The sequence below is a fragment of the Heloderma suspectum genome, chromosome 8 (assembly GCF_057233095.1).
Source record: "Heloderma suspectum isolate Gila_16-S chromosome 8, 16-S_ref, whole genome shotgun sequence".
Lineage (NCBI taxonomy): Eukaryota > Metazoa > Chordata > Lepidosauria > Squamata > Helodermatidae > Heloderma > Heloderma suspectum.
In genome coordinates, this window is record NC_139465.1 from 19,393,840 (window position 1) to 19,421,692 (window position 27,853).

Consider the following 27,853-nt stretch of genomic DNA (forward strand, 5'->3'; position numbering starts at 1 on the left):
CCCTGCCATATCTTGCTCAAAAAAAAAAGAAATAAAAAAGAATGCTACTGCTCCACAACCACCATATCTAGCTGAAAAGGAAAGAAAAGAAGAGTGTGTGGTTGTGTGTGCATGCTTAGGTTGGTGGGGATGCAGGAAAACAGCTTTATTTTTTGTTTTACAGTTTCTTTGGGTTTGTGATTGCACAGAAGAAAACCAATGGATGCTCTGTTACTTTTACAATTTCATTGGGCTGTGATAGGGATGGCACGGGCACCTGATCCAGTCTGGGAATCCGGTGGACCCGGTCCTGCCTGCACCCCTGAGACCTGCTCCCCAAGCCCCTGCCCACCCCCTGCCCACTCTCGGTGAATGACCTGCACTCACCCTGGCTCCCTCATCGAGCTTCGCAGTCTCCATTTTTTGAGAAATAAAATGGCATTTGCAAAAATATGAAAATTTGCGCACACATGAAAATGCGCATTTTTGCGTATGCACGGAAATGCACATTTTTTTGAAAAATGCACATTTTCATGCAGGCATTGTGTTCGTTGCAAAAATGTGCATGTCACACATGAGAATATGTGGATTTGCCAAAATGTGCATGTCCGCGCATACAAAAACATGCACATTTTTGCTGTGGCCATTTTATTTTTTTAAGAAATGTTGACTGCAGAGCTCGATGAGGCTGTGGGGTGAGTGCAGGCCACTTGCCAAGTGTGGGAGGGGCTCAAGTGCAGTCCAGGTACTGGCGAGCGGGGACAGGGGCTGGGCACGCATCTGGAGAACCCAGAGGGGGGTGAGTTCTCACATCTCTAGGTTGTGACTAAATGGCGGAATAGCAATAGGTGCTGTGTTGCTTTTGTGTACGAGAATTACATGTTGTTGCCCCTTGGCTCTGCCCCACCAGTCTCACTGGCCAGGAGTCACCACTGGTTGGCTTTAGGTTTTGCCCCAATCTACATCACTGCCACAGGTTGAGGACAAGATGGCCAGAGTCTGCTGTTCCTTTGCTTGCTCCTGCAGTGGCTCTCTTGCTTTGACATGTAGAGGCAGCAATAGCAAGAAGGAAGAGTTGCAGGAAGAAGTGTGGGCTGGCAGTGGGGCCTTGCTACAGTCTTCACTGTGCCTGACAAAGCTAACACCTGATGCGAGCTCCATTCCTGGCCCTGGTGACTGACTCCAACAGTGACTGAAGATACTGAGAATCAACTGGGCAGGAATCAATCAAACACCGCTCTCTCTCTTCCTGCAGGAAGTGACCTTCTTAGTGTATGGAATTGTAGTCCAGCCCATAATCCCCTGTTGGGAACAGATACTCATAGCATCATCTGCCCTCTGATGGGCAGTCTGCCAGGATCTTCCCACTTTCACTGGAGCCTGGGCCTACCACAACCCCATCCTCCTTCCCTAAGGTGAGGTGCTGTTACGTTTGCTTGCAGGAGGAGGATAAGGTAGGGATGCACGAAAGTCACTTACCTTTTCGCAGGGGTGATTCACGCTGGGGGGGGAGGTGCTCTGCACTTCCCCCCGAAATACTAACCCGGCCGGCTCTGCTCCACTGCAACTCTGCGGAGCTGCCAGCCGGGTGCATTCGCAGGCGTCTGGAGCCTGCAGACGCAAATGGCGGCGGCTATGGTGGCTGCCATTTGCGTTCATGTTTTTGGCTGTGATAGGCTACATAAATATTTATGTAGCCTATCACGGTGAAAGACAGGGGCGCAAATGGTGGCCACTACGCCATTTGTGCCCCTGTTGTTTTACCGTGATAGGCTACGTAAATATTTACATAGCCTATCACGGCAAAAAAACAGGAACGCAAATGGCGGTGGCTATGGATTCCGGGGGGTGGGGAGGAACGGATCACCTCCACCTCCGGCGGACCCCCCGCGGACAGCAAGGTAAGGGATTCATACATCCCTATAGTCAAGCACTCCAGCACTCAATGCTCATCCCATCCCTACTCCAGATATTCATGATTCTGGCCCACCTACTGATCTTCAAGAAGCACCTGAAGACAGAGCTATTGCCCTAGGCTTTCTCTAATTGCCTGACATTTTTTTTAACATGCAGCGCAATCTTACCCAGAAGTAAGTCCACGTCCAATAGGGCTTACTGCCCAGTAAGTGCATACTGTTCACAGTCTTGTGGTATTACTACTACTACTACTACTACTGTATTTATTTATACCCTGCCTTTTTCCCAGTTCTGGGACACAAGGCAGCTTACATAAATTAAAACATATGACAATTAAAACATATGTCAATATACAAAAATTAAAATATAATTAAACAACAATACAATTAAAATTATATTAAAACATTGAAACAGAATTTTAAAACAGCATTTTAGCAGCTGACCCCCAGGTTCCAACTATGTCCCATAGGCCTGCTGGAACAAGAATGTTTCTCTGGAAACACATCAAGGAGGGAACCATCCTAGCCTCCCTGGGAAGGGTGTTCCACAGCCGTGGGGCAGCTGAGAAGGCCCTCCCCTGGGTTCCCACCAAACATGCCAGGGACAGTGGTGGGACTGAGAGAAGGGTCTCTCTTAGGATCTCTCTTCTTTCATTGCCTTTCCTTATCCCACCCTTCCTTTCTTTTGCTCAAGGATCTGTTTATTTAGAATAGGCGCCTGCAGGCAAGGGTTTTGACAGTGTAAATCTTACAAAGTGCACAACACATTTTAAAGAGCTTAAGATTGTAGTAGTAGTAGTAGAATCAGTAGAAGTAGTATCAGAGGGATAGCAATAGTATTTATATGCCAGCTTTCATGGCAAAAAAAACCCTCCCAAGGAGGCAAATGCACAAAATTAGAAAATAAAACACACTTTATTTTGTGATGTTGTTTTTATTGATATGTAAACCATGATCTGAAAGGAGCCGGTGTTGTGCCTGTACCAGATTAGAGTAACCTTGGAAGCTACTCAAAGCTCTTTAGAAGGTCAATACTGGGTAACACAAAAAAGGGAGCACATTTTTTCTCCAAATAGTAGCTGCTGCAGTCTCCACTCCCTTCTGCCGCTATTAACGTGCCCATGCATGGGAGTGGAGGAAGTGTCCTGCCAATAATGGGGCAGTACAGGAAGAAAGCTGCTTGAGTTGTAAAGATAAAATAGCACATATCATGCTTGCCATTAAATCTCCCCCCGCCCCAAAATGTTTCACTTGACATCAAATCTCAAGGAGCCTTTAAATGATGTGTTGGACTGAGGGGTTTTTTAAGCTCATTTCATGTTAAGTGTTTCAAAGAGTGTATCATAATCTCTTTATTAGTCTAGTGGGGGAAGAACGGATTCAGACTCCATATTGAAACTCTCTGCCACAAGATGAATTGCTGTACCTCTTTAAAAAAACACAGGCACTAAACCCTCAGAGAGAGCAGTGGGAGCAAATGCAAACCTCCGAAGAAAGTGCCAACAGGAGCAATCCTGTTTTATTAGCATATAAAACTCTGCAGAGCCAGACGTCTGCTCTGACTTACTGATGGACCTATTCAAAGAAAGAAAACAATCTTTGTTTTACATTTCCTTCTTCCTCATTTCAGATGATGATGATGAAGAAGAAGAAGAAGAATTGAATTTCTTAATCACCTTTCTGTAAAAAAAGCCCAAGGCAACTAACAACAAAATTATTAAAACAAACAATAGATAAAATAGCTAAAAGCAATGAAAAATACCAAAATATAATAAAAACGAAAACATCAGTACAGACCATAACCAAACCAATGGATGCATAAAAAGCCCACCAATTGTCTCGGACTAGAGGGAAGTCTTGACCTGGGCCAAAAGGTGACATGTTTGTGCCAGGTGGGCCTCACTGGGGAGAGAATTCCACAATTGGGGGCCACCACCAAGAAGGCCCTCTCCCTTGTTGGCCTCCTCTAAACCTCAGCACTCAGAAGCGGGCCTCAGAGTATGGGTAGGTTCATACTGGGAGAAGCGCTCTGTCAGGCATTGCATTAAGCATGCACAACAGGCCCGCAATTCAAATTTCATCTTAGCAAAGAACCCCTCATTGGTGGAATAACTGTGTGGAAAAAATGCTGGGCGGGGATTTCTCCCTATCCCTGGATGATGATGATGATGAAGGAGAAGGAGAAGGAGAAGGAGAAGAAAGTTGTCCAGTGCCCAAATGGGGATCATGCTTGCAGTTCTGTTCTGGCTGGTCGAGTCATCCCCTTGCCCACCTTTCCTCAACATGTAGTCTACCACAGAGCAAAAGACAAGTCCTCCTTGCTAATCATGCGAGAAAGAGGGTAAGCAAAATGACCAAAGTGGGCTGCAGGAAGCCCAGGGGGCTGCCCTTTATCCTTCTGAGTGGCTGTGAGCTCACCAGGTGCTTCTGAGAGCTCCAGCTGGATTGGGGGGGGTGGCCTGAGTACTCCCAGCAGCTGAGTGGGCGGGAAGCTTCAGTCTGTTTTCCACCTCCCAGCTGAGCAGAGAAGAGCAAGCTGCTCCAGCTGGTCCAGGGACTACAGAAGCAAGCAAGCTCCCAGAGAGCGAGCGACCAGAGCAAGCGGACAGGGGAGCAAACAGGAGTTCGGCAGGGGAGATCAAGGGGGAGGCCCCTAACATTTATTTTTTATTTTTTAACAAACTTTTTTCTTTTTTTCATTTATTTGTCTTGCAACACACACTTCCACACCAGTGGGACTCTGCTTTTAACCTCCAGTGAGTAGAGGAGCAGGCACAGGCTAGTCTAGAACAATCACAAAGCTAGACACAAAAAGGGAAAAGAGGCTATGGAAGGACAAGACTCTCCAGTGGTGGTGACCTGCAAGGTGTGTGCAATGTTTGTTTTCTTGCCTGAGAACAACATGGCCTACATATGCTACAAGTGCAAGTTGATCACGCTGCTGGAAGAAAAAGTAAGTGGACTGGAGCGGCGACTGTCGACCCTCCGGGGAAATGCCCTAACCCCGGCGCCAGCTTGTTTGGCTGAAAGGGGGGGGCATTGCGGGTGGGTGAGAGGACATGGCTGTCAGTCATTGGTGGACCCCCAGTGGCACCACCACACAAGGAGGGACTGGCAGAGTTCCCTGAAGCTCTGCCCCCCTCCCATCCTCAGCTGTCTCGCTCACGCGGCTGCCAGGGCGAGGGAGACACGATCCTGGAGAGGGGACGACCTCGCCCATCTGTGTTTGTCCCTGCTCGGGGCTGCCCTATGTGACACCCGATCAGGCTCCCCCCGCTTGCTCTCGTGCAGCGGTGGGCGTGGCGGCTGGCCCCAGCCAGTCCTTCTGGCTGGCTGGGCTCCCGGCCGCCTCTGAGGGGTGGCCCCCTGCGCCCCTTTTTCTCCTCTCCACCGCCGCTTGGTGTCCCATGGCGGTGGGTGCTGTGGCCTGCTCTGGCCAGTCCTCCTGGTCGGTGGTGGCTGGGGCTGGCGGTGGCCGCCCTGGCTGGCACCCACGCCTGCTCCCCCCTTCTCTCGCCACTGTTTGCCCAGGGCTTGTAGCTGTCCAGCGCGGCGGGGGCGCAGTGGTCGGCCCCGCCCAGTCCGCCTGGTCGGTGGCGGCCAGGGCTTGCAGCTGCTTCTGGGGGCGGCGGCTGTGCCTAGTGGCGCACGCGCCACTGGGCCTTCTTCCCCACCACCACCTGGTCTCGCACTTTGGCGGGCACAGCAGCCGGCCCCAGCCAGTCCTCCTGGCTGGCTTGGGCTCATGGCTGCCTCTGGGGTGGCGGCAGCTGCACCAGGCAGCGCTTGCGCCCCATCTTCTCCTCCCGCCACCGGTTGCTCTCCTGCAGCAGTGGGCCCTGGCCAGTACTCCTGGCCCCGGACAGTCCTGGTCAGTGGTGGCTGGGGCTTGTGGCTGCCTCTGGGGGCAGCAGCAGGCATGCCTGCTCCCCCTTCTTCTCCCTTTCTGCCACTTGGTCTCACTTGGCGGTGGCTGGCCTCAGCCAGTCCCCTTGGTCGGCGAGGCCGGGGCTTGCGGCTGCCTATGGGGGGAGCAGCAGCTGCACCAGGCGGTGCACATGCCTGCGCCCTTCCTTCTCCCTCCCCGCCGCTGCTTGCTCTTGCGCAGCCAGACCGCCTGGTTGGCAGCGGCCAGGGCTTGTGGATGCCTCCGGGGGTGGCAGCAGCCGCACCGGGCAGCTCGCGTGCCTGCTCTCCTTCTTCAAAAAGTTTTCCTCACCACATCATCGGAAATTACAGGCAATTACACTTTGAACCTGTTTACATGGTCAAAGAAGTAAATTGTAGTTCCATTCTTTCAACATGAGGAAAAGGTTAGAAAGGATGGAAGGGATTTGGCTGTATATAAGTGAACAGGGAAGTATCAAAAATGGAAGGCCAAAGTACAGTAAAGAATGTGACATTTTAAAATTGTTGTAGAACAACTACTTGTGACTGGCACATAACATGTGTAATTGAGTGAAGACAAAAGAGGAAAGCAACAAAGATGATCAGGAGACTGGAAACAAAGCCCTATGAAGAGAGACTGAAAGAACAGGGCATGTTTAGCCTTGAGAAGAGAAGACCGAGGGGAGATATGATAGCGCTCTTCAAGTACTTCAAAGGTTGCCCCAGAGAGGAAGGCCAGCATCTCTTCTTGATCATCCCAGAGTGCAGGACACGGAATAATGGGCTCAAGTTACAGGAAGCCAGATTCCGGCTGAACATCAGGAAAAACATCCTGACTGTTAGAGCAATATGACAATGGAATCAATTACCTAGGGAAGTGGTGGGCTCTCCCGCCCTGGAGGCATTCAAGAAGAGGCAATAGGCAAAGAAGGTAGAACCTGCATCTTCTCCCACTGCTTTGACATGATATCTTGGTTGACAGCTGGGAACCTTAGTAAAAACTAATTGTATAAACTAGAGCTGTGCACAAATGTGCTCTCAAAATTATCCAGCTTATCTGTGGGCAGAGAAATTGGGGTTACCATTTCACTGAATTTTTCCTAAGGGAGGAGAAATCCTCCAACAGTTTCTCTCAGAGAGGGATCACTATTGGCAGGGATTGTAGCCCAGGTTATTTCTTTCTTTTTCCCTAGGGGATTTGGATTTATTGCACTGCTCCTGCAAGTGGCAACAGAATCAACTGTGTTGAGGCTTCCACTTTTCTGAGGCAGAATTTTGAGCTTCTTTTGGTGGTCGTTTTGAGTTTACTTAATCACTGTGAGGTAGCTGAGGGTGCTGTGTGTGTTTCCTCTCTCTATCACACATCTTTCCATTGCTCTGCTGCCTCCCAGGCCACCTGCACTTCCTGAACTGAAAAAGCCCTTGGGAGGAATTGCCTCATGATGACTTCCTCACAATGGCTTTAACTAAAGTGTGAGAAGCCGAGGAGGCTACAGGCTGCCACAGAGATGGCAAACAGGACACTCATGCACACTCCTCAGCCACCTCATATGTAAGGTAAGCACAAGAACCTAGAGATGGAGCTGACACCCCCCCCCGCATGCACCCCTGGACAGCGCCCGCTGAGCCTCTGACATCACTCACCCCCGCTCGCACCCTCCTGGACGTTCCCTGCACTCACTCGGACCCTTCCGAAAGCACCTGCCTATTTTCTGATCTCATTTTTATGGAAAAAAGGAGGTCATTAAAAATCTGCATATATGTGCAAATTCAGCCTGGGAAAGCTTGATATACACAATATTAGAGGCACAAATAGCCCGTTTATGCCTCTAGTATTGCATCTGTCAAGCTTTCTCAGCCCAGATTTGTGCATATTTAAATATGCACATTTTAATGACCTCCTTTTTACCGTAAAAATGAGCTCGGCAAAATGGTGGGCGGTCGCCGACAGGATCCAGGGTGAGTGCGGGTGGCTCAGCAGGTCGGGGGGCTCAAGTGCTGGGAGGTCTGGGAGGGCTTGAGTGGGGTCAGCACTTCAGTGGGCACCTGCTGATACTGGACAGGGGTGGGTTCATCCACCCCTACAAGAATCCCAAACCCAACCCATGCGAATTTCTCTGAAATTTCTCCTCCTTTTAATTTCTTTTCGAAATCAATTTCTTTTCTATCAAGTTGAATGAGAATGGTTAAAAAGATGTGGGAGACATTTTGGCACAGCGCTAGTATAAACCCAGTGTGGTATAGTGGTAAGTGTCCCAAAGTAGGATAAGGAAGACCAGGGTTCAAATCTCCAATCAGCCCTGAAACTCACTAGTTAACCTGGGGGAGGATCACCAGATCTTATCCTTACCTACCTTGCAGGAATGTTGTGAGGATAAAATAGGGAGAGGGGAGGATCATGTGCACTGCTCCAAGCATCTTGTGGGAAGTGTGGGGGGGAATTCAATAAATACATCTCCACCCCCACCCATAGATCTCTCTTTCCTAACACCTCTACCTAGCAACCAAGCTTCACTACTATCTCTGAGGCCAGCCTAACTCTGCAACACACTTGGACCCATGACCTTCCCATTCAACACAAGGAATGCCCCCACCATAGGGATAGGTGAAATATTAGTTTCAGTTCAATTTTTTAATCAGAATTTACCCAATTCATACCTCCCAGAACTGATCACAGATCCCAATGCTATATGTGGGCTGAAATCTGTACCTTTCCATGCTTGTGATGTGATTTGATAATATGCGTACATTTGAAAAAAAATGTGCATGAAAAAGCATACATTGAAAAAAAGTGCATGAAAAAGCATACATTGAAAAAAATGTGCATGAAAAAATGTGTCCATTTTTTTAATAAAAAATGTGCATGAATAATGCATGCAACTGAAAAATGGACAAAGATATGATTTAGTCCATGGAGAAAATGTGTTCATTTAAAAAATACACACACTTAATGCATACACTTGGAAAATGTGCATGAAAATGCTCATTCATTTTTGTGCAAAACAAAAAAAAAGAGCAAAGCTTGTAGTTTGATATGGACACAAGTCGGAACAAGCATCGAAATGGAAATTGTTGGAGAGCCATTGATGACCTTGAGTTTTGCTAACTCACACATCCGTACTCCATCACCAGGTGCTAGATTGTTCTTTGCTCAAAGTGCACTCATCAGTAAGAGATTGAGTATTTGGGGTGGGGGGTAAAAAATGGGCAGCCGTAATGATTTATGTTAGGTTTTTATGAAAACAGAAGTGAAGGCCTCATTCAGTACATTTAGCTCATTTGGCAAGGAAAGTTAACAAAGCACCATGGCAGACTGGCAGCCTGTATTTTTGGAAGGCACTTCATGCATGCAGCAAATTCTGTGGCTGTAAGTAATCATGGCCCTCACGCAGTTTTAAATTACAGGTTTCCACTTCCAGTTTAAATATTAGGCTTTTGTTCCATGGTTATTTAAATAAACAAAGGATGCATTTCCTAGTCCTTGCACATGCCACAGAATTGGACTCATGGAAGGGATCTCCCAGGAAGCTAATTGTGAAGGTGGTTTTAATGTTCTATATATTTTAAATTGTTTTATTGTGTGTTGTTTGGTTTTAATTTTTGTGAACCGCCCAGAGAGCTTCGGCTATTGGGCAGTATAGAAATGAAATGAATAAATAAATAAATAAATAAATAAATAGGTGTAAAAGCAGCCAACATGGTGAAAAGGAGATGGTTGGCTAGCGGAAAGGTGGGATTTTTCAGAGGTTAGCTGTTTGTCTTCCAAACAGTTGTTCCATTGTTCCATTGTCAGGGATGAGTGGTAGTCAGAGGAGAGCCAGACATGGGGGGGGGGGGCACCAGAGCCAGGCAAAGTCCTAGCCCAAACAGGAAACCCTTTATTTCCCTTCCTGTCTAGGAGTGCCCAATGGCCAGTCCAGAGCCTGAGAATACTTCACTACCAGGAAGAGGCTCCGTGCTTCAGTTCTGGTAGCTCACCACATAGGGTAGCTGCACAGAGTGCAAAAGGTTCCTGGCTCTAGCTCCAGTGTCTCTCAACACCACGTGAATCCTCATGCACTCTTCACATATCACAAATTGAGCCCAGAAGGCTCTTCGTTGTGAGAGGAATCCTCAAAAACACTTCGAGCAAAGATGGCTCTCCTGGAGTGGTGGAATCCATCACGGAATTCCATCAGGCCAAAACTGTAGGCAACCAAGTGTAAGGTGCTAAAACAGATTTGAGTTGTACCAAAAAAAAGCCCAACAACACCCTTTTTAAAATATTGTTGTTGTTGTTCAGTCGTGTCCGACTCTTCGTGACCCCATGGACCATAGCACGCCAGGCCTTCCTGTGCTGCGCTCTCTCCCGGAGTGTGCTCAAGTTCATATTCATTGCATTGGTGATGCTATTTAGCCATCTCATCCTCTGCCGTCCCCTTCTCCTTTTGCCTTCAGTCTTTCCCAGCATCAGGGTCTTTTCCAGAGAGTTTTCTCTTCGCATTAGGTGGCCAAAAGATTTGAGCTTCAGCTTCAGTATCTGTCCTTCCAATAAGCACTCAGGGTTGATTTCCTTTAGGATTGACTGATTTGACCTCCTTGCAGTCCAGGGGACTCATAAGAGTCTTCTCCAGCACCACAGTTCAAAAGCATCAATTCTTCGGTGCTCAGCCTTCCTTATAGTCCAGCTCTCACAGCCATACATTACTACTGGGAAAACCATAGCTTTGATTAGACGGACCTTTGTCAGCAAAGTGATATCTCTGCTTCTTACTATGCTGTCTAGGTTTGCCATAGCTTTCCTCCCAAGGAGCAAGCGTCTTTTAATTTCATGGCTACAGTCACCGTCTGCGGTGATCTTGGAGCCCAAGAAAATAAAATCTGTCACTGCTTCCAATTCTTCCCCTTCTATATGCCAGGAAGTGATGGGGCCAGATGCCATGATCTTTGTTTTTTTAATGTTGAGTTTCAAACCAGCTTTTGCACTCTCCTCTTTCACCCTCAACAACAGGCTCTTGAGATCCTCTTCGCTTTCTGCCATTAGGGTGGTATCGTCTGCATATCGGAGGTTGTTGATAATTCTCCTGGCAATCTTAATTCTGACTTGTGATTCATCCAACCCGGCATTTCTCATGATGTACTCTGCATATAAGTTAAATAAGCAGGGTGACAACAATATGCAGCCTTGTCGTACTCCTTTCCCAATTTTGAACCAATCGGTTGTTCCATGTGTGGTTCTTACTGTTGCTTCTTGACCCTCATACAGGTTTCTCAGGAGACAGGTAAGGTGGTCTGGTACTCCCATCACTTTAAGAATTTGCCACAGTTTGTTGTGATCCACACAAATATATATATATTAAAGCCTTCTTCAGAGGGTTATAAAAACGTCTGCAGAAATCTCTGTAATAATATATCCTACTAAAATTCACTAGGGACTGCAATCACTGGAGTCACCAGTGAATTTTAGTAGGAGACATTATTACAGAAATGTCTGCAGACACTTTTTATAAGCCCCTGATGAAGGCCTTAAAATAAAAATAGGCCAAAACGTGTTGGGCTTTTTTACAAATAAAATCTCTGTTTTAGCATCTTGAGATGTTTCCCTTCCGTTCATGGGTCTATTTTGGATGCTCTCCCACTTTTGCACTTCTTGGGGGTTTTTTGTTTTTGTTTTTCTGCATTGAGCAGGGGGTTGGACTTGATGGTCTTACAGGCCCCTTCCAAACTTATGATTCTATGATTCTATGAAACCAAGCACAAGTCCCTGAAAGATTGGGACAGTGTTTGTTTGTTTGTTTAATTCACTTGTGCCCTGTCTTTCCACCAAAATTAGTGTTCATGGCAGCTAACAGTAATAAAATACAGATAAGGTGTTACATAATTAAAACATAACTGCATCAATTAAAGCACACCCTTTGAAACCACATTTAAACCCCACACACAACAGTTTAAAAGAGAAAAGAAATAAACAGCACCCACCAGTTTAAAAATCTAGATTTGGCAACAATCACCTTAACAACCAAAGGCCTGGCTGAAGAAAAAAAATGCCTGCTGGCAGAAGTACAGCAGACATGCTGCTAGCCTTGCTTCCCTTAGCAGGGAGCTCCAAAGCCTGGGAGCAGCCACAGAGAAGGCCCTGTCGCCTCCCTGCCAAATATGCCTCCGATAGGCAAAGTGCATACAAAATGCATGTATTAAGAGACGTGTGCACAAAAAGCCTTATGAATTTTCATGCAAACTTTTAAAAAAATCTACGTTTGGGGTGAACTGAACTTAAAACGGGAAAAATGAGAAACTGAATGAAACTAGGATGCTGAGTGGAGTGACTGCCTGGCCATATATTACATCAGTATTAAAGCAACTGTTCTGGATACCTATTATCTACCAAGCCAAGTAATTCTTGTTAGCATATAATGCCCTGAACAGCTTGGGACTAGATTACCTGGCAGATCGCCTTCCCCAAAACAAACCTGTCTGAGCATTAAGATCATTGGAGAGAACCAGCATGGTGTCCTAATTAGAGTGTTGGATAGGGATGTGTGAGATCTTGACTTGGTCAAGAAGCTCATGGGGTGACTTTGGGCCAGTCACAGATTCTCAGCCTAACCTACCTCACAGGGTTGTTGTGGGGATAAAATGGAGTGAAGGAAGACCATGTTGGCTGCCTTGGTTCCTTGCACAAGGAAAAAAGTGGGATATAAATGTAATAATAAATAAATAATAAATTGGAGGTGGCCTTGCTGGTTGTATCATGACATGCAGATTGCCATCTCGCAGCAACCCAAATGTTGGCCTTCTCTGTGGTGGCACCCACCTTATGGAATGACCTGCCCTCTGTTATTTGGAAAGTGTCAAATAAATTGTCATATGCTTTAGGCACCAATTAATGACCCATATCTTTATCCAGGCTTTCCCTGAGTGAGCGTGCTGTCCGATTTGTTTGTTAATTATGGTGCTGAATTGGTTTTAATCTTTTTTTTTATTGATGTTTCATATACATGTTATAGCAATTATTATGTATTTTAATTGTATTTTACTGTATATTATAGTGTATTTTGTGAACCGCTTAGAGACATTTGTAACTATATTCAGCAGTATATAAATCTATTAAAGAACTAAATATTTTTTTTAAAAAAATCCCTAAAAATGACAGATTTTATCCATGCTTAATTCAAACCCAGTTTACCCTTGGCCTGCGTGGACAAATCTCAGTTTTGCTTACTCCCATATTTGACTCCTTAACATCTCTCTTAACATTTAAAAACAACATTTTTTCTGTTCTGTTTATGAAGACATTTGCAAAAGCTGTTAAGTTCTTGTTAAAAACAAAAACAACCAAACAAAATTGCCATCCATCCCTACTCAGGAACCATTTAATTTCTGAAATGAAAGTTCAGTCCTGTAGATGCTACTAATGGCCTGGAATATGCTTAAGCATATGAATAACTGCTTCCAAGGATCTCCGTTCCTATTTTTTACTCTTAAGAAAAGGTTCAAATTTAACTGATTGTCAAGGTCTGGGTGTAAACTGATCATGTGTTCCAAAGAATTACTCCATTCCAATATCAAGGAAGAAATAGAGCACACAGGGAGTCTTAAAAACTAATGGGGTGGAGATTAATCATCTATAACTAACTGTTTGAAGAAAGCAAGTTGTTAAATTGTCCTCTCACTTAGAGTTAAGTCAAGGAAAAGTTACAAATTCAAGCCATAATTGAAGCCTATTGGAAGGAGGGCGGATTAAAGTTTTGCAAACTTATAAAATTAGGTTTTGCAAGTAAAGATTGAGGCAGAAATAAGATACAGAAGAGTGAAAGGTAATTCCAGAGTCAGATGGATCCTGAATATGAAAACGGGATAATATTGATGTGTAGATTAGTGTAATTCAAATGGGGCTAGGTGCAATTCTTTACCATCCTGACAGGGCTCGCGGACTATGCAAACCTACTTAACTACACAATTATAGATCTTTCTCATGGGAGGGGAGTAGAATTCTCTCAGTGAAGAGTATAAATTCCTTTTAAACTTGTAGAAAAAAGAGAGGTTACAGTAGCAAGGAATCCAATGCATTTCCACATTTTTTTGTAGTTGTTACAATAAGGATGCAATCCTGTGTGCTCTTACTTGGAAGTAAACCCCATTGAACTCACTTTGCCTTCCTTTTTGAGTAGACATGTATAGGATCACGCTGCTCTGCTGCAAGCCTATGCACATCTACTTCGAAGTAAGTCCCATTGAATTCAATGGGGCTGTTTCCAGTGAGCATAGGATTACAGCCTTACAGTGCAATCATGGGCATGTCTACTCAGAAGTAAGCCTCACTGAGTTCAGTGGAGTTTACTCCCAGAAAAGTGTACATACGATTGCAGTCTTACTTGCATATGGATATTGTACATGTTGTATGATTCCAGGCTGTAACAAAATAAACACATTAACAGCATGACATTGTCAAAACAAACAAACAAAAAATGGATAAGACAAGGTTCAAACAAGCACTATCATATGACGGAACTTCTTGGCTCTTTGACGACTGCCTTTATTTACAATGTTCATTGTGCTTATGTTGCAATCCACTTTGACTTCTCTCATAACTTTGGGGATAGAGGGCAAGAATTTCTTTTTCCTGCCCATTATTCCAATCTCCCCACCCTAGGGATGTCAGAGAATTCCACCACGGATCCCAGGGAGGCCAGATTCCTGAATTCGGCCCCCTGGAATCTGTGGTGGAATGGAGCAACCTGCCCCACCACCCCGCAGAAGCCCGCCGGAACAGAGCCTACCTGGCTGTGGCTCCGGCTTTGGTGGCGGCTCTGGTGGCGGTGGCAGTGGTGGTTCCGGCAGTGGCAGCAGCTCTGGCCACTGCCGGGCTGTGGCCACAAATGGCAGCCGCTACACCGGCCACCATTTGCGTCCCTTCGCTGAGCCACGATAGGCTATGTAAATATTTACGTAGCCTATCATGGCAAAAAGCGGGGACGCAAATGGCATCCGCTGTGCCATTTGCGTCCCTGCTTTTACTGTGATAGGCTATGTAAATATTTACATAGCCTATCACAGCTCAGAGAAGGAACACAATGGCGGCCGCTATGCTGGCCGCCATTTGCGTCTGCATACCTTCCGCAGCCAGATGTCCGGCTGCGGATGCACCCGGCCGGTGGCTCTGTGGAGTCGCCGCAGAGCGGAGCTGGCCGGGGAGGATTCTGGGTGGAGGGATGGAGCACCTTCCCCCCCACCGCAGATGCCACTTAAGAAACAGGTAAGTGGTTTTGTACATCCCTACCCCACCCCGGAAATTCCATTTTTGGACAGTGGAGATGCTTTTAAAGCTCACACACTGAGTTCAGTTGGGTTGCTGTCATATCTTCCTGCAGTGCTTTATGGCAGAAAGCTTCATGCTAGTGCTACTGAGTTCAGGTGGTTTTACAGCAGTTTTGCAGCACTTGCATTATACACAGTTCTTTCAGTTGCTGGCTGCAACATCATCTCAAGGACTCAAGAGAGAACTAAGCTGAAACGTAAGCTAAGTGCTGCTGTTATTCAGGCTGCACAGTTTTGCCCTGGATCTTCCACATAGCTTTTGTGGGGTGGGGGTGGGCTGATTAGCATATGATTTGTTCCTAATTAAGAGCTGTAGTATCACAGATTGCTTCTGCTGTACTCACAATGCAAGAGATACCACCACCAAGAGTCTTAGGATCAAACTAGATGTGACACCATTCAAGTAGTTGTTGTTGTTCAGTCGTTCAGTCGTGTCCGACTCTTCGTGACCCCATGGACCATAGCACGCCAGGCCTTCCTGTCCTGCGCTCTCTCCCGGAGCGTGCTCAAGTTCATATTCATTGCATCCGTGCTAGCCATCTCATCCTCTGCCGTCCCCTTCTCCTTTTGCCTTCAGTCTTTCCCAGCATCAGGGTCTTTTCCAGGGAGTTTTCTCTTCGCATTAGGTGGCCAAAATATTTGAGCTTCAGCTTCATTATCTGTCCTTTCAATGAGCACTCAGGGTTGATTTCCTTTAGGATGGACTTATTGGACCTCCTTGCAGTCCAGGGGACTCGTAAGAGTCTTCTCCAGCACCACAGTTCGAAAGCATCAATTCTTCGGCGCTCAGCCTTCCTTATAGTCCAGCTCTCACAGCCATACATTACTACTGGGAAAACCATAGCTTTGATTAGATGGACCTTTCTCGGCAAGGTGATGTCTCTGCTTCTTACTATGCTGTCTAGGTTTGCCATAGCTTTCCTCCCAAGGAGCAAGCGTCTTTTAATTTCATGGCTACAGTCACCGTCTGCGGTGATCTTGGAGCCCAAGAAAGTAAAATCTGTCACTGCTTCCATTTCTTCCCCTTCTAGATGCCAGGAAGTGATGGGGCCAGATGACATGACCTTAATTTTTTTAATGTTGAGTTTCAAACCAGCTTTTGCACTCTCCTCTTTCACCCTCAACAAGAGGCTCTTGAGATCCTCTTCACTTTCTGCCATTAGGGTGGTATCGTCTGCATATCGGAGGTTGTTGATAATTCTCCCAGCAATCTTAATTCCGACCTCTGATTCATCCAACCCGGCATTTCTCATGATGTACTCTGCATATAAGTTAAATAAGCAGGGTGACAATATGCAGCCTTGTCGTACTCCTTTCCCAATTTTGAACCAATCGGTTGTTCCATGTGTGGTTCTTACTGTTGCTTCTTGACCCTCGTACAGGTTTCTCAGGAGACAGGTAAGGTGGTCTGGTACTCCCATCACTTTAAGAATTTGCCACAGTTTGTTGTGATCCACACAATCAAAGGCTTTAGCGTAGTCAATGAAGCAGAAATAGACGTTTTTCTGGAATTCTCTTGCTTTCTCCATGATGCAGCGAATGTTGGAGATTTGATCTCTAGTTCCTCTGCCTCTTCTAAACCCAGCTTGTACTTCTGGTAGTTCTCGGTTCGCATACTGCTGAAGCCTAGTTTGTAGGATTTTGAGCATCACCTTGCTGGCATGTGAAATGAACGCAATTGTGCGGTAGTTTGAACACTCTTTGGCGTTGCCCTTCTTTGGAATTGGAATGTAAACTGACCTTTTCCAGTCTTGTGGCCACTGTTGAGTGTTCCAGATTTGTTGGCATATTGAATGCAGCACTTTAACAGCATCATCTTTTAGGATTTTAAATAGCTCGGCTGGAATACTGTCATCTCCGCTAGCTTTGTTGTTACTAATGCTTCCTAAGGCCCACTTGACTTCACTCTCGAGGATGTCCGGCTCAAGTTCAGTGACCGCACTATCATGGCTATCAGGGACATTCAGATCTTTCCTGTATAGTTCTTCTGTGTATTCTTTCCACCTCTTCTTAATCTCATCTGCTTCTGTTAGGTCCCTGCCTTCTTTGTCCTTTATCATGCCCGTCATTGCACAAAACGTTCCCTTGAGATCTCCAATTTTCTTGAAAAGATCTCTAATCTTTCCCATTCTGTTGTTTTCCTCAATTTCTTTGCATTGTTCATTTAAGAAGGCCTTCTTGTCCCTCCTTGCTATTCTCTGGAACTCAGCATTCAGTTGGGTATATCTTCCCCTTTCTCCCTTGCTTTTCGCTTCCCTTCTTTCGTGAGCTACTTGTAAAGCCTCATCAGACAGCCACTTTGCTTTCTTGCATTTCTTTTTCTTTGGGACGGATTTCGTTGCTGCCTCCTGAACAACGTTACGGACCTCCGTCCATAGTTCCTCAGGCACTCTGTCTATCAGGTCTAATCCCTGAAATCTATTCCTCACCTCCACTGTATATTCATAAGGGATATGATTTAGGTCATACCTGAACAGTTTAGTGGTTTTCCCGACGTTCTTCAATTTAAGCCGAATTTTTGCAAGAAGCAGCTCATGATCTGAGCCACAGTCAGCTCCAGGTCTTGTTTTGACTGACTGTATGGAGCTTCTCCATCTTTGGCTGCAAAGGACATAATCAATCTGATTTCGATATTGAACATCTGGTGACGTCCATGTGTAGAGTCGCCTCTTGTGCTGTTGGAAAAGAGTGTTTGCTATGATCAGCATGTTCTCTTGGCAAAACTCTATTAGCTTTTGTCCTGCTTCATTTTGTACACCAAGGCCATGCCTGCCTGTTATCCCAGTGATTTCTTGACTTCCTACTTTAGCATTCTAATCCCCTATGATGAAGAGGACATCTTTTTTGGTGTTAGTTCTAGAAGGTGTTGTAGGTCTTCATAGAACCGATCAACCTCAGCTTCTTCGGCCTCAGTGGTTGGGGCATAGACTTGAATTACTGTGATGTTGAATGGTTTGCCTTGGATTCGTACTGAGATCATTCTATCATTTTTAAGATTGTACCCTAGTACTGCTTTTCCCACCCTTTTGTTGACTATGAGTGCTACTCCATTTCTTCTAAGGGATTCTTGCCCACAATAGTAGATATGATGGTCACCTGAATTAAATTCGCCCATGCCTGTCCATTTTAGTTCGCTGATTCCCAAGATGTCGATGTTCAATCTTGCCATCTCATGTTTGACCACCTCCAGCTTACCTTGATTCATTGATCTGACATTCCAGGTTCCTAAACAATATTGTTCTTTACAGCATCGGATTTTCTTTTCACCACCAGACACATCCACAGCTGAGTGTCCTTTCGGGTTTGGCCCAGCCGCTTCACTCTTTCTGGCGCTACTTGGAAATACCCTCTGCTCTTCCCCAGTAGCATATTGGACACCTTCCAACCTGAGGGGCTCATCTTCCGGCGTCATATCTTTTAGCCTTGTGATACGTTCCATGGGGTTTTCTTGGCAAGAATACTGGAGTGGGTTGCCATTTCCTTCTCCAGTGGACCACATTTTGTCAGAACTCTCTGCCATGACCTGTCCGTCTTGGGTGGCCCTGCACGGCATAGCTTATGGCTTCACTGAGTTACGCAAGCCCCTTCGCCACAACAAGGCAGTGATCCATGAAGGGGATTAGCAAGTAGTTAGCAAGTAGCTAATTGGCAATTTGGTCTAAGTTGTTGTGTTTTTAGAGTAAACAGCAGGTCATTGTTAGGGTTGGATCAGAGCCCATAGAGCCCCAAAGCAGTCCTGATTCTGAGGAAGAGATAGAAACTGTGGGAGAGGAACCCGCGTGCTGTTCAGAGGTGCCGCCGGAGGGAAAGCCTCTCCCTGCTCACATTCATGAGAGTGGTATTGAACCTGGCAGGCAGGGGGAGGGAGGGACAACTGGAGCTTCGGGATGCTAGGCGCCGGCACAGTGACAAGCGGGAGATGGGGGCGCTGAGAGGAGGCACTCAGCCTGCTTGGCGTGACATCAACAGCTGCACCCCGATGCCCCATGGGAAAGGGGCGGACATTCGCCTCCTAGCACTTAAATTCAGAAGTTTCCCACCTCTGCCCTCCAAATGGAGATCAACTGATTCATTAAGGCTAGAAACCTCTGGTAGGCAGCTCTCTTAAGTTTCCCTCATTAGGCTCATGCAATTAGCATCTGTAAGCATTAGGCTGAATGGAAATAAAGCCTTGGAAAAGAGCCCTGTCATCTGTGTGTTGATTCTGGCTGCTTGAGGATTTCAGAAGGCAGCAAGGGCACTCCTGACAGTCATCAAGGTGGGGGAGGATCCAGATTGGGACCCTGGAGAGAGGAAGGGAGTTTTCAACCCATTGTTTTCCTCTTTTAATTCTCATCCAAATTGGGGGATCTTCACCTATTAAAGCATATTCACATAATTGCTAATTGCATTAATGGTGTTTCACCTAGGGATGTCAGAGAATTTCTCCACGAATCTCGGGGAGGCCGAATGCCAGTGCATTCGGCCCCCCGAAATTGGTGGAGAAACAGTCTCCTCCCCCCCCCCCGGGATGGGACTTACCTTGCTCGAATGTCCCTGGCTCTGGCGGCTCTGGCGGCGGTGGCGGCCGGTCTTCTGACCAGCTGCCACCACCGCCATTTCCAAGTAAAACAAACAAACAAACAAATGTGATAGGCTACGTAAAGATTTACGTAGCCTATCACGGCTAGATTTTTAAAAAACACCATGATAGGCTATGTAAATGTTTACGTAGCCTATCACAGCTGACTTTGGGGGGGGGGGAAAGCGCGTATGTAAATGGCGGCGCCCATAGGCGCCACCATTTGCGTTCCTTATTTTGGCACGTGTAGTCTATGTAAACATTTACGTAGACTATGGCAAAAATAAGGGGAACGCAAATAGCGTTGCCCTTATTTTCGCTGTAGTCTATGCAAATGTTTACATATTTAATGGGCGCCGCCATTTACATACGTGCTTTTTTTTTTTTCAAAGTCAGCCGTGATAGGCTACGTAAACATTTACGTAGCCTATCATGGCGGACTGCAGGGATGCAAATGGTGGCGGCTATAGCCGCCGCCATTTGCGTCCCGGCAGGAGATGAGGTTTCGCGGCCGGAGGACGGGGAGCCTCCCCCCCGGCCAGAATTTTGGCGGGGAGGGATGGAGCACCTCCCCCCCGGCCAGAATTTCAGCAGGGAGGGACGGGGCGCCTCCCCCCTGGCCAGAATTTCGGGGGGGGGACGGAGCGCCTCCCCCCCACCGCGAAGCAAGCTTCGGGATCAGGTAAGGGACTTTCGTCCATCCCTAGACTTTCACCTAGTGTGGCCCTTTGGCTGATCCTTACAGCCACCATTCCATGTTGTTGTTGTTGTTGTTGTTGTTAAAGTATTTTTTATTTCACTCTGTCAAAAGAAAAGACAAGGCTCCCAGAGTGTCTTACAATCAATCAGTAAAAGAAGCTTGTGGGTTTACAATCTAAAAAGACATGACACACAAGGCAAAAGGGATGGGGAGAGAAAAGGGGGGGGAGTAAGTGCACAATCCTATGCATGTTTAGACAGAGAAAAGGCCTACAGCTCCCAGCATGCTGGCTGGGGCATGCTGGGCGTTGTAGGCCTTTTCTCATGTCTAAACATGCATAGGATTGCGCCGTAAGGACATTTTCTGGTGAGATGGCCCTGCTTCACTTGTCATCTCAGAAGGGGGTGGGGTGGGGCTTCAATTGGAGCAGGCCCTGATGTTCCCTCAGACTGCGTCTGTCTCCCTCGCTCCTTCTTCTTATATGGGATTGGATGTCACTCCACTGCAGCAGGATCAAAACATAAATCTGTTTTTATTCTTAAAAAAAAAAGTCCATGTAATCCTGGCTCCTGTATAATGCATAGTATCATGCCTTGTCCGACTTCCTGAATTATAAATGGCATTTACCTGTTGGGTTTATCATCGTCTCCTTTCATCCCGTCCTCCGCAAAAACAACTCAGGCTGATAAAACAATGCCATTTGGTTTACATATTCCCTTTACTCACACCTCGGCGTTGTTCACCACATTCTCTTGAATCGGAGCATTAAGCTTATTGACTGAATTCTCCTTTACTGCCTTTGACACAGTTAATGACAAACGCTGGCTTAGTCTCTTTAGATTAAATAGATTTATAGCTTCTCGCTTTTTCCCTCCAGGCATACAAAAAGGAGCAATAAGTAGGAAATAAATAAAAAATGGGACAGTGAATGAGGAAGTTGAAATGATCTGCCAGGCTATTCAGAATGGCAGCCTCTAAGACCCTTCAAGCTGTACATCCATTTTGTTCACCTTCACTACTTTCTATAGTATATTAACCTTTTACAGAGTCTTTTCATTTTACAGTCAGGATCAAACAGGCAAACAGGTTTCCTAAGAAACTAATTGGGAAAGAGGAGGAGGTTGATATGGGAAGGGATAGTGGAAAATATCAGGGGCCATAAAAGGACCTCTTTATGACCCCCTGCACTATCTCTTTGTCAGGCATTCTAGTTCATCTCGCAGAAGAATCTTTTGGATTCCTCAGCAGGGGAAAGTTGTTTCTAGAGTTTGGCCTGCCTGCATCCTCTGGCCCATACTTAGACAGGGCCTTTTTGTTGGCAATCCCCCATATGTAGGACTCAAAAATTTAGATTACTTTTGACCTATGTTTTACTGCCACTCAAATACATTTCTTTTTCAGCAGGCCTTTGCCTCTCTTGCTTTTTCAGTTATTATCTCTTAGTTTTAACTCTCTAAATTATTTGTATGCTTTCCTGGTCATCACAATGTGTAATTTATTTTAATATTTTAATTGAGTTGATGAAAATTTACAACATAATCCTATGCATGTTTACTCAAAAGTGAGCCCCACTGAGTTCAATAGGGCTTACTCCCAGGAAACTGGGTATAGGAGTGCAACCTTAGTCATGCTTAGATAGACCCACTGAAATCAATGGGGCAGGTTAGTCAGGAATACCTTGGGGCACATTGATTTCAATGGGTCTACTCTAAGCATGGCTAACCCTGGATTGAGTACACTGTACTGTTATTTTCTCTGGTGTTGTTTGTTGTCCATTGTTCTTGCTGAGCATTTCTGTTGGAGGGGGAAAACCAGGATAGAAATTTTAGTGTAAAGTAATATAGATCCAAATACTTGTGCACAATGGCTGGGATCCAAAGAACTAAATAACTAGTTTGTAAGCCACCCAGAAAACATTTGTTACTGGGCAAATTAAAAATAAAATAACATTAAACATAATAAAAATATAAGAAATAGTTCCTTGTGTCCAATAATTGTCCATTTATGTGCAAAAAAATGTGCATTTTGCAGATGAATATTTGCGTATGCAAAAATGTGCATTTTGCAAATGCATATATTTGCGTGTGCGAAAATACGCCTTTTTGCGAAAATGCATGTTTTCATGCATACACAAATATGCACATTCACAAAATGCGCATTTTCATTCATACTCAAGTATGCACATTTCTGTGATCACTGTTTCAAAATGGCGACTGCAGTGCTCAATGAGGCCTCCTGGGGAGTGCGGGGCTGGGCTGCACACTGACCGTGGTCCGGGCACCGGCGAGCAGGGGCAGGCACCCTGAGAACCCAGATGGGGGGGTTCACACACCCCTATTTGGGAGGGAGCTTTGGGTAGGACATCAAGGACCCCTGCTTGGATGAGGAGCTCCAGTGCCTCCCTGTGTAGGCAGAGGCCTCATGATTCCCTTTCTTTCCAATAATGTTTGCCCTGTTTTATAATTGTTCCCCCTAGTTCTGATGCTCAGGCTGTGAGTGCCATTGTTTATGTGGCCAAATCAGCATTAATCACACACAGGAGGAACATATCCAGCAGGTCTGAGGGAAACCCAAGGTTGGCAAAAATAAAATAAAATTTCAAAAATCTTTAGGGGAAAAAGCCAAGGAGGGGGTGGGGCAAAAACAGCCCAATGAAGACTGATGAAGTGTTTCTCCTGGCATGAGCCTTCCCATACACTACGTTCATCATCGAAGGCCCTCCTCCAGGTGCCTTGTCCGAGAGAGGCTCAGAAGGCGGCAACAAGGGAGAGGGCCTTCTCAATGGTGGCTCCCCACTTATGGAATAATCTCCCCAAAGAGACCCAACTGGCACCAGCACTTATCTTTTTGTTTCCAGGTTCACACTTTCCTCTTCTCTCAGACATTTGGTAGCATATGATGAGGTTTTAATCAGGTCCTGGATTTTTCTTATTGTTGATTGTTTAAAATTGCTTCACGTATTTGTGTGTATCTGTGTGTGCTGTTTATAGGTTTGTATGTAAATTTTTATTTTTATTATTATTTTATGTTTATTTATTTCATTTCTATACCGCCCAAAAAATTAAAACCAAATAGCACATAATAAAACAATATAAAACATATAGAACATTAAAACCACAGTATAAATGGTTTTGAAAATGTATTTTTTAAGGTTTTAATAGTTGTAAACCACCCAGAGAGCTTTGGCTATTGGACGGTATAGAAATGTAATGAATGAAATGAATCAGATGAAATGGGGACTCTCAGTGGCTGTGGAATACTGACTGACTGTAGGTGGGGAAATGGAAAAAGGGATGGGAGGCGTGATGGAGTATCCTGGAGAGGAGCACTCCATGTTGCAACTTTTTGATACAGGATGTACAACTGAAGTTCTCTGAAAATGTTTCCTAGCTCTGTCAAAACTCTTTTTGTTTCGGCTGATCCTTGGAAGCTTCTCTAATGCAGGTGTCTGCATTAAATTTCCCTCAACATTTTGCTTTAGGTGGGATTTGGTAGCAGCATAGTAAGAAGCAGAGACATCACCTTGCCGACAAAGATTCGTATAATCAAAGCTATGGTTTTCCCAGTAGCAACGTATGGCTGTGAGAGCTGGACTATAAGGGAGGCTGAGCGCAGAAGAATTTATGCTTTCGAACTGTCGTGCTGGAGAAGACTCTTACGCGTCCCCTGGACTGCAAGGAAGTCAAATCAGTCAATCCTACAGGAAATCAACCCTGAGTGCTCATTGGAAGGACTGATACTGAAGCTGAAGTGCAAATATTTTGGCCACCTAATGCGAAGAGAAAAGTCACTGGAAAAGACCCTGATGCTGGGAAAGATTGAAGGCAAAAGGACAAGGGGATGGCAGAGGATGAGATGCTAGATAGCATCACCGATGCAATGACTATGAACTTGAGCATACTCCGGGAGAGAGCGGAGGACAGGAAGGCCTGGCGTGCTATGGTCCATGGGGTCATGAAGAGTCGGACATGACTTAATGACTGAACAACAACAACAACAAATTGCATGGCAAATTTACAATGTGCTGATTACATTACCGATGGAGGAATGTGTTGGAGAGAAAGACGTTACTGCTGTCACATAATGGGTCCCTATGTTTTTATGGTTGCTGTGTCTTTTCCCTTGAAGTTTGCCCGTACGTTTCAAAATTGCCATCACAAATTCATGTTTGTTTCACAAACCACCACTTTTAGACACATTAACTACAGTGTCTGTGTGTATATGCCTTAGGACTGCAGAACATCAGGTCTGGGGGCCACGTCCAGCCCAGCTGGGGTCCCAATCTGGCTCTCTGTCATTCCCCCAGACAGCCACGCCCCTTTCTCCTGGTCCCACCCCTTTTCCCTTGAGCGCTGATCATTCGTTGGTTTCCTGGGTTTTGTGTAATTTTCCCCCACTCTAAAAGGTTGAGATGCTTCGCCTAAGGCTTAGTTCCTGACGGTAAGAGCTTTAAGCTACAATATGATGGATTTTTTGGTATTTTGGCCTTATTATTATTATTATTATTATTATTATTATTATTATTATGCCTTTAGCCCTGCCCCTTTGTCTTCAGCCCATCACTGGAATGCAGCCCACAAATGCTTCTCCAAAATGAAATTTGGCCCTTGGTCTGAAAGAGATTCAACACCACTGATATAAGGTCTCAAAAAGGATAACTGGGGTCATCGGAGGGCTTGCTGCTTCTGGTGGTTCCACATGGACCCATGGCCCAGCTGGAGTCCACCATGAAAAGAACCTTCAGCATGGTGGCCCCCTTTCTGTGGAACTCCCTGCCTTTGGAGGTCAGGCAGGCACCAATGTTCTGTTGCTTTCAGTACCACCTGACAAAGTTGCTATTTCGACAGGCCTTCCCAAAGTGACTAGCTGCTGTTTATTAAGTTAGAATCTGTTATTTTAAAATGTTTTAACTGTTTTAATTATGGGGTTTTAGTCTTTTGTCATGTTGTTCACCGCTCTGAAATCTTTGATGTGGAGCAGTATATAAATATTGTAAATAAAATAAATACATAAAATACATATTATTGTTGGGGCCCTGTGTGTGTGTGTTGGACTGACTGCCTTATCTAATGTTCTGAAGATACTGCTTAGAATACAACAGGCCAAAATGTAGAGAGAGTAAATAAAGCGAGAGTAAATAAAACATTATGAAATATTTACTTCATAATAGAGAATTGGAGAAAAGAGTTTTCAGGAACTCGACAGAAATACACCTGGTTTCAAACTTCTGCCAGCATTGTTATCCCATTCAACTGAGTGGATAATTTCTCTACCTTTTAGCTGATAACCTTCCCCCCATCCCAGAAAGCTACCTTAAATTATAATGGGGGCATTAAATAGGTTCCAATTTCATTGGTTACAGTTATGATTTCCGCTGAATAGATTTTCCTTGGTCCTGCTACTTGTGCTATGCTGGATTGCCTGCAAGGCTTGATTCTGCATCTGGGCCTTTAGCCAAAATACAGCCATGAGAGATAAAAGTGCTTACTACTAGGGTATATTGAACTGCTAAACTACAAAGCAGTATTTTGCCTGGAAGCATAGAGTAGGGATAGAAAACATATTTTGTGCAAAAGGGAAACCTGGAATACATTAGGAAAATATATTGTTTGTCAGGTTAGTATAGCCACCTTGCCAATGTGAATGGTTTAAATGAATCAAGGGCTTATAAGAAATGTATATGGTCCAATACCTTGCCCTGACATTATATATACTTATCTGGATCCACCATGAAAAGAATTGCCTTCTGCATGTTGATTCCCTAGATTAGGGCTGACCTAAACCCTCTAGATATTTGCCCTCTAGATGCTGTTGGACTACAACTCTCATCAGCTCAACCCAACATGACCAGTGGTCCTGGATGATGAGAGTTGGCATCCAAAACCTCTGGCAGGCCAGAGGTTCCACAGCTCTGCTGAATCAGTAGCCACATTGCATATGAAATGCCTGATGAACTTCTGGATATGCATCTCCATTCTGATATACATTTGGATACATTGCATCTCATACAGCCCCCAAACATAAAATATAGTGCTGATGGGGGCATAGATTTTTATTGTAATGTAGACAGGACTGCACATCTTCACCCATTGCCTTGGCTGCCCATGCATTGTTGTGCACAACTCTATCTGGATGAGGACCTCTGTATCTAGAAAACGGACAGGCAACATGGTGCCCTCCAGATGTTTTGGACTACATCAACCATTATCTCTGACCATTAGTCAGATAGGATGGGGCTGATGGGAATTGTTGTCCAAAACATCTGGAGGGTGCCGGGTTGACTATCCCTGACCTAGAGCATCCCTGACAGATGTGCATCCAACCATTTCTTGAAAACCTTAGTTTGTTGGATCAATTCCATGATCCCCCTGCTCTGCTCATGGTTGGCCTCTTCCTTCTGCATGCCAATCCATCATGCTCATGATGGAAGTGTTGTCCAAAAGGCATCCAGAAGCAAAGGCAGCAATTCTGTCCACCACTGCATTCTTTCAAATGTGAGTTGGAAGTAGGGATGGTGGAGAATTCTGCCGCGGACTCAAATGAGGTAACGGCGGCCACCATTGCTGTATGTTCCAAAGAATACAGCCTCTGGAATCTGCGGCGGAATGGCACAACTCACCTCCACCTCCCAAGGATCCCCTGTGGAGTGGCAGTCCTGCTCCGGATCCTCAGCCGATACAGCAATGGCGGCCGCCGCTACCATTTTGCTTGGAGAAAGACAGCCACAAATGGCATAAAGCCCTGAGACTGTAAAGCCCTGAGTTTCATGTAAATAGAGCCATAAACAGCTGCAATTAGGTAAAATTCAGGGCTTTATGGCCACAAGTGGCATCCGATATGCCATTTGCATCTGTCTTTCTCCAAGCAAAATGGTAATGGTGGCCACCATTGCCGTATAGGCTGAGGATCTGGAGCAGGAGTGCCGGTCTGCAGAATCTGGCGGACGTGGAGCTGCTCCAGAGGATTCTGGGAGGGAGGAACGGATTTCCTCCCCCACCGTGGGTTGCCTCCCCCCCTTTCATCCCCCCGGAACGAAAGGTAGGGGTTCTGTACATCCCTAGTTGGAAGTAGTGCTGTGCCAAAAATTTCTCCCGCATTTTTTTGACCATTCTCACTCAATTTGATAGAAGAGAAATTCTTTTCAAAAAGAAATTCAATATTGAAGAAATTTTGGAGAAATTCTCAAGGGCTGAGTTTGGGTTTCCTGGGCTTACCTTTCTTAGGAGCTGACCAAGGAATGGAGCACAGGTGTCCTGTCTTTCATTGTACAATCATCTCTTTGACAGCTTGTAGCTACCTCAGAGCCCTACACTTCAATTGAAACCCAGTGGGGGGCATCATGAAGGAATTCCTCCCATAGTGTTTTTTTCAGATCAGGAAGTGCAGGCAGCCTGGGAGGCTAGCTGTGATTAAGTAAGCTCAAGAACACCACCAAAAGATATCCAACATAAATTATAGACTGCCCTGAGAATGAGGCAGGACAATGAAAGCCCCTTTCATGGGAGAAGAAAA